This window comes from Scyliorhinus torazame, chromosome 3, assembly GCF_047496885.1.
Source record: "Scyliorhinus torazame isolate Kashiwa2021f chromosome 3, sScyTor2.1, whole genome shotgun sequence".
NCBI lineage: Eukaryota > Metazoa > Chordata > Chondrichthyes > Carcharhiniformes > Scyliorhinidae > Scyliorhinus > Scyliorhinus torazame.
The window spans coordinates 302,426,727-302,432,726 of record NC_092709.1 but is presented as its reverse complement, the minus strand read 5'-3'; the positions used below and the strand labels follow the sequence as shown (position 1 = coordinate 302,432,726).

Genomic DNA, 6,000 nt, shown 5'->3' with positions numbered 1-6,000 from the left:
CGGGGTAATCATGAGAAATGGCAAGACTGAATGCTGCTTCCGTATTTTATTAGACCAGGGAGCAATTCCCACAAATGACACTAGGGGCGACAAGGCGGCGAAAGAACAGGGAGTCAAAATAATTGAAGTAAAAGATTTAGAGCAAGCCTTTGAGATAGAGACCGGCTATGAGGAACAGAATGCGTGGATTGAGTGGGTGAGGTATTCGGCCCAGACGCTGAAGAAAGACAATTGTTATGCTTGCGCATCAGGTAGACCACAGGCCCATATGGAGCCCTTTCCACTGGGGTGGACAGAAAATAGAGGGAGCATGGAATGTATGATGGCCCTGTACCAAGGTGCGACAGCCTGGGGCAACAAGACCTGCACTGCCCTATCTCTGATGTTTCCTCCTGTTAATAAGGAACTGTCAGCAAACCCTCCCTCCTTCTTGGTTACCGTGACGCATCACAAATCGTGTATAAGTCGTTCTGATACGGGGCTAAGTAAAGATATGGGAGACCTCAAGACTTGTATTGAGACTAAGAACGAGACCACCCAGGGCAATTACTCCACTAAAAATACCACGTGCGGATATATGGTGGAATTGCGGAGGAAAGATTCTAAGACCCACTCTACCCCCCCCAATGGAAAGGGACATGCGCATTAGTTCAGCTCGCCATTCCGTTCAGTATAGCCTATGAAAGACAAGAGGAGAGGGGGAGTGTAAAAGGGGAACGATCTAAACGGGGCATACCTACCTCATTTGATGACAGGATTTACCTGGACTCCGTTGGCATTCCCAGAGGAGTACCGGATGAGTTCAAAGCCCGAAATCAGATTGCAGCTGGGTTCGAGTCCCTCTTCTGGTGGGTTACGATCAATAAAAATGTGGATTGGATAAACTATATATACTATAATCAACAGAGGTTCATCAATTATACCAGGGACGCCGTGAAGGGCATAGCAGAACAACTGGACGCAACCAGTAGAATGGCCTGGGAGAATAGATTGGCTCTGGATATGATTTTGGCAGAGAAAGGGGGTGTATGCGTTATGCTCAAAGGACAGTGTGGCACGTTTATCCCCAACAACACGGCACCCGACGGATCGATTACCCGTGCGCTACAAGGGTTAACCACTCTGGCTGAGGAAATGGCAGACAACTATGGGGCAGACTCATCCATGACTGGGTGGCTTGAATCAATGTTTGGGAAATGGAAAGGGTTAATTGTATCCATCCTCACCTCCATCATCGTGGAGATAGGAGCATTGGCGGCAATAGGCTGCTGCATCATCCGTGTGTAAGAGGCTTGGTGCAGAGGCTCATCGAAACAGCCTTGACCAAGCAGATGCCATTACCCCTGGGTAAAGGAGGCCAGGATACAATTTGCCTACTAGAAAGAGAGGACGGCCCCATAGAAAGGGAAGTTGAGAGGATGTTGGACAATTTTGGGGTAGGTTAGAAGAGGCTACGAAGTGTAAAAAGCAACAACAGTAAAAAGAAAAAAATGGGGATTTGTGAGAAATGAACATTCTGTGTTGTTTTTACATGTATATACTCTGGTTCACAATTAAGATGTCAACAATGAAGCATGATGGGAAAATTAACATGTCAAGTTCTGAGTAAGCTATAGTGAGCGAATTATTATAACGATGTACCAGGATGACCTTCGGGGAAGAACGGGATGTACAATAACAGAACTTGCTAAGCAAGGGGAGATAGCAGGTGCAAGCAAAGGGCCTCATTCTTATCTTTAACTGCCGGTCCAAGGATGTACCAGGAGCGGATAGAAATCACTATGCAAGGGGGAGACCAAATAAGGGATCACTGATAAGGGAACTGCCCTTTCTATAGTTTGTGGGATGTGTTTCTCAGGGATGGTTTCCCACGGATTGTATTTTCATGGATTGTATATAACAAAGTGATGCTGTGTGAATTCTTTGTGTCTGCTATTGCTTACTGGAGGCACCCGCTCTTGCAAGATCGATAATAAATACTTCTTCAGAATTTGACTAAGTGTAAATCTTTTATTACGTGAGCGGTGTTTCTCACAGGGGCAATTTAGCGTGGCCGATCCACCTACCTTGCATATCTTTGGTTTGTGGGGACGAAAACCACGGGAAAAATGTGCAAACTTCACACGGCGAATGACCCAGAGCCGGGATCAAACCTGGGACCTCGCCGCCGTGAGGCAGCATTGCTAAACATTGTACGCTTTCAAGAAGCAGTTAGATATAGCACTTAGGGTGAAGGGGATCAAAGGATATGGGAGGGAAAGCAGGATTAGGCTATTGAGTTGGATGATCAGCCATGATCATAGTGAATGGCGAAGTGCTGTTGCCAAATAGCAACTATTCCCAGACATTGACCATTCCCAAGTGGAGTGGAGAAGAGTGAAAGGCAATGGAGTTTTTATAGTGTATGTACAAGTTCCAACTGACTCAATATTTAAGAAGCTTACCTGAGGAGGAGATATGATGTAAGTGGCACTGAGAAGGTGGTGGTGACCTCCCTTCTTGAACAACTGGAGTCCACAAAGTGTAGGTACATCCACAGTGCTGTTAGGGAGGAATTTCCAGTGACACTGAAGGAACAGGAACATATTTTCAAGTCAGGATGGTGAGTGGTTTGGAGGAGAACCTGCAGGTGGTGGTGTTCCCAGGTATCTGCTGCTCTTGTCCTTCCAGGTAGTAGAGGTCATGGGTTTGGAAGGTGCTGTCAAAGGAGCCTCGCAGCAGTGCATCTTGTAGAAGGTGTACGCAGCTGCCACTGTGTGTCAGTGGTGGAGGGATAGGTGAAGGTGGTGGATGGGGTGCCAATCAAGCAGGCTGCCCCCTCCTTGGTGGTGTTGAGTTTCTTGAGTGCTGTTGGAGCTGTACACATCCAGGCAAATGGACAATCTTTTATCATTCTCCTGTTTTGTGTTTTGTAGATTGTGGACAAGCTTTGGGCAGTCAGGAGGCTAGTTACTGCAAAATTCCTAGCCTCTGACCTGCTCGGGTAGCCATAGTATTTATGTGGCTAGTCCAGTTCAATTTCTGGTCAGTGTAACTCCCAGATGTTGAGAGTGGGGAATTCAGTGATGATAATGTCATTGAATGTCAAGGGGAGATGGAAAGAAGGTGAAATGGAGAGGAATGCATAGGACAACAGTGGGTAATATTTAAAGCAGCGATCAATAGAGTTAAAGGGAAATACTGTTCCACTAAAAATACAAACATGAATGAGATACCATAGTAAAACAGAGGTGAGGATAAAATTGAGGATAAAATACCGCAGCATGGTAGCACAAGTGGATAGCACTGTGGCTACACAGCGCCAGGGTCCCAGGTTCGATTCCCCACTGGGTCACTGTCTGTGCGGAGTCTGCACGCTCTCCCCGTGTCTGCGTGTGTTTCCTCCCGGTGCTCCGGTTTCCTCCCACAGTCCAAAGACTTGCAGGTTAGGTGGATTGGCCATGCTAAATTGCCCTTAGTGACCAAAAAGGTTAGGAGGGGTTATTGGGTTACGGGGATAGGGTGGAAGTGAGGGATTACGTGGGTCGGTGCAGACTCGATGGGCCGAATGGCCTCCTGCACTGTATGTTCTATGTTCTATGAATCTAACATTTTTTTCCATTCACAGGATGTAGATGTTGCTGGCAAGGCCAATATTTATTGCTTATTCCCAATTGTCCTTCAGCTGATAGAAGTATGATGCCTTTTGGGATTGCTGAGTCCATGAGGTGTAGGTCCACCCACTGCTGTTAGAAAAGTGAGTTCCGAGATTTTGTGTGAATTCCAAGTGATGATAAAGGAATGGCAGCATAATTCCATTGGTATGTGGCCTGCAAGGGGATTTGCAGCTCGTGGTCTTCCCCTGCACTTGCTGCCCTTGTTCTTCAGGGTGGTTGAGGTCATAGGTTTGGGAGGCGCTGGTGAAGGAAGCTTGGCAAGTTGCTGCACTGCATCCTGTAGATGGCGCCCACTGTTGATACCCCTTGCGGTGGAGGGAATGGATGGGGTGCCAATCAAGCGGGCTGCTTTGCCATTACTGGTGTCAATCTTTTTGATTGTTGTTGCATCTGCACTCATCCAGGCCAATAGAGAGTATTTAATCTATTCCTGACTTATAGAATCATTACAGCACAGAAAGAGGCCATTCAGCCTGCCATGTCCTTGCTACCTCTCTGGAAGAGCAACTCACCCAGTCCCACTCCCATGCCTTTTCCCTGTAGTCTACCTCCACCACACCCCCATTCCAGATCCTAACCACATTGTGTTGCTAACTTTTGGTTGGCTCTTAAATGTTGCTCGTTGTGTCTTTATTTAATTTGCTCTGTTTCTATAACATTTGCTCTAGAGTCGCCAGGTATCTTTATGATACCACCACGAGGTTCAAGTTCAAGTGCTGATCAATAACTCAATACACCAGTTAGTACGTTTCAAATCAAAACACATTTATTATACACAGTCAATCACTACTCATGCATAAAACTCTACTTACTAGACTATCTCTAACACTAAAAGGCCTATACTTAGCTTTGGAACTGGCCCACCAGGTCAGGGGAACAAATGGCTTTTCATTCGATTCTGAGTCTGCAGGAATCAAAGCTGGTATAGACTGGTAGCTAGGAGCGCCTATCTCATAGCGTGCGTTGACTGAAGACTTACTTGGTTGATGTAGCGGCTAGGCAGGTCACTGTCAAGAGTTGTTTCGAGCTGCTGAGTGACTCTGCCAAGAAGGACAAATTGAACTTAGGGACTCGACTGTATAGTCCCCAGGGGCTTCGCGCCCTTTTGGCCGGACCCCGTATCTGGTTCCAAGTGATTGGACTCCGTTCTGATCACTTGGATCGATTTCTCCAATACTGGAGCTGTTCCCTGATTGCTGGGCGGTTCCTAAGTGTCCTTTGGCCTTCCTTTGTCTTGGCTCCTGCTGGCGCCGAGGAGTCTAGCTTGGCCTTGTTTACCTTAAATGTTTCCAATTGTTCCCGGGGATCGCTCATCAATATGCAGATGGCTGTTGGTTTCAGTGCTGTCTGGGTTTCTGCAAGTTCTAATACACAGGAAACTTTGCACCTGCTTGTTTTTCCTGGCTTGACTGAACTTCCCTGCATTCTTTGCGGATCTCCATTTTAAGTCGGGAAGTGGCCAACCCAGGTGGCTACAATAGTGTGCAAAAAACTAACTTTCCCTCATGTCACCATTTGCTTCTTTCGCCAATTACAAGTCAATGCCCTCTGCTTCTTGACCCTTCTGCCAACAGGAACAGTTTCTCTCTTTCTACTCTGTCTGGACCCATCACAAGTTTGGAAACCTCTGTCAAAATGCCTCCTAATTTTCTGCAAGGAGAACAGCCCCCACTTCTCCAATCCATCCACATAGTTCCTCAAGTCTGGAATCATTCTCTGAATATTTTCTGAACTTGACTCTAAAGCCTTCACATAATTCTTGAAATGTGGGGCCCAGAATTGAACACATTACTCCACTTGAAGCCAAATCAGTATTTTACAAGTCCTTACTTTCTTGATTCTATATGTTATGCCCCCATTTATAAAGATCAGGGGCTGGATTCTCTGTTTTTGGGACTAAGTCCCCATGCCGTCGGGAAAACTGGTCTTTTATGCCAGGGAAACTGGCATCAAAAGGCCACAGATTCCCCGTTTTGCTGGGGCTAGCAGGCAACTGTCATAGAGCTCGCAGCTCTAGCTGCCGATACGGCCCCAGCACTTCCGGGTCAGAGGCCGCGCATGCGCACGGTGGCAACCTGCAGCGGGCGCGCCCTGCTCCATGGCGGACTCAGCCCATGGACCTGGACCAGAAAAATAGTGCCCCGCATCGGCCACTCTCGCGCCCCAGACAGCCTGCACACATTGCCCCCAGCCCCAAATGAAGCCCCCCCTGCCCGCCGATTGGCCCTCCCCTGACTGTGGCGGCCCCGGACTGAGTCCGCAGCTGCCTCGCAAGGATCCCGGACGGTGGGACCATGAGAGAACCATGCCCTCTAGAATTCGGCCGGCCGGCAACGGAGCATCA

At 47.8% G+C, this 6,000-nt stretch overlaps 1 long non-coding RNA gene across 1 annotated transcript in view; it reads left to right on the top strand.

Annotated features, from left to right (window-relative positions):
- Positions 1–1,990, top strand: part of LOC140409613 (uncharacterized) — a 6,842-nt gene extending 4,852 nt beyond the window's left edge. The window contains exon 2 of the long non-coding RNA XR_011940428.1: positions 1–1,990. This exon is cut by the window's left edge and continues 719 nt beyond it. This is a non-coding gene — a long non-coding RNA (uncharacterized lncRNA).
- The last annotated feature ends 4,010 nt before the right edge of the window (positions 1,991–6,000 follow it).